Below are 1,642 nucleotides of genomic sequence, written 5' to 3' on the forward strand. Positions count from 1 at the left end.
TTTTCTTTTTTTTTCTTTTCTTTTCTTTTTTTTTTTCTTTTCTTTTCTTTTCTTTTCTTTTTTTTTCCCTCTCATCCTGTGTTCGACTTGCGATGTCGCATTGCGGGACGACGAGTTCGGGGCTCGCTTACGACCTAAACAAGTACCTCCTTAATATTACATATAATATACTCTATCTATTTATATATTTATATGTATATATATATATTCTATATATATATATATATATCCATTTTATATTTATATTGAAAAAATGAGTGTACTCTTTCGTTCTATCAATAGGAATAGTTAATCGATTAATTTGCGATTGCGTGTAACATAGACGCGTCCAGCGCATAGAAACATAAATAAATAAATATAAACGGATGTTATTTACATATACTCGGTCGTCTGATGGTGGAGGATAGGATAAAAAAAGTGGGATGAACGTGAAGACGGTTTCGAAATTGAGGAAAGAGTGAGGGGAGGAAGGGGAGGGGAGAAAAAAGGGAGGAAAAAATGAAGGACAATATTATTATCCGATATATTTATTCGCGGCAGCTTTCGGCAGCAATAAGTTCATCATCATCATCATCATCATCATCATCATCATCATCGTTATCTCTCTTTATATATCATACAATATAATTATTAGATACTTTTATGCAATATGCAATTGTATTTCGAGTTTGCGATTTCTTTTCTTAGTTTTTTTTTTTTTTCGTTCTTTGCTTTCTATTTTTATTGTACGTGGTATAAAGAAACAAACAAACAAACAAAAAAAATGTAGAAACGCACCATTTTTACGCGGACAGATAGATAGATAATACTTTACGAGAAAGAAAAACTGAGAAGGAACCATAAGCGACACACAATTGTACGAAACATTATTGTAATTATTAACGTGATCGTCTATGCGTGTAGTACATGTGTATATTGAATGTATATATGCGTGTATAATGTACATGTTTAAAGTGTATATAATATTGTACGTGTATCTTTGTTTCATTGAGGTAGAAGCGGTTTCGTATACACCTATTATCATTATCATTATAATTATTATTATTATTATTATAATTATTATTATTATTATTATTATCAGTAAAAGATTATTTCATAGATGCGCGAGAATTGAGATGATGATTTGTCCGTTTATTCCGAGTATAACGAAATCATGAATGTAGGAAAGGGGGAGATATTACTCCTCGATGCGAAAGAAATTAGGTTTGCAAAGATGGAAAGGAGGAAAGTAAAAAAAAAAAAAAAAAAAAAAAGGACTTTATTGAGATTGAAAAGGCTGATTGTTTCAAATCGTTTCGGAAAATCAATGGCTCTTACAAGAAAATGCAACTGGACGAATGTTCATATTTGTCTTTAGAAAGATCTTAAAACGAAGATCAAAGTGGAGAAAAAAGTAGAGAAGAAAATAGAATATTTAATAACGATTGTTTAAATTTCTTTTGAGAAAGAATATAAAAGAGGAATCTTGCATGTTTCGAGTGTAAAACATTGGAAACATTCGTCCGCCGGTGAAACACCATGGCAACAAAACAGCCAACAAAGAACAAACACATCTCAAGAGAGAACAGTGACAACCACAAAAGAGAGAAAGAAAGAGAGAAAGAGAGAGAGAGAGAGAGAGAGAGAGAGGAGTAACGTCTGA

Source organism: Apis dorsata, unplaced genomic scaffold, assembly GCF_000469605.1.
Source record: "Apis dorsata unplaced genomic scaffold, Apis dorsata 1.3 scaffold_376, whole genome shotgun sequence".
In the NCBI taxonomy this organism is placed as follows: Eukaryota; Metazoa; Arthropoda; class Insecta; order Hymenoptera; family Apidae; genus Apis; species Apis dorsata.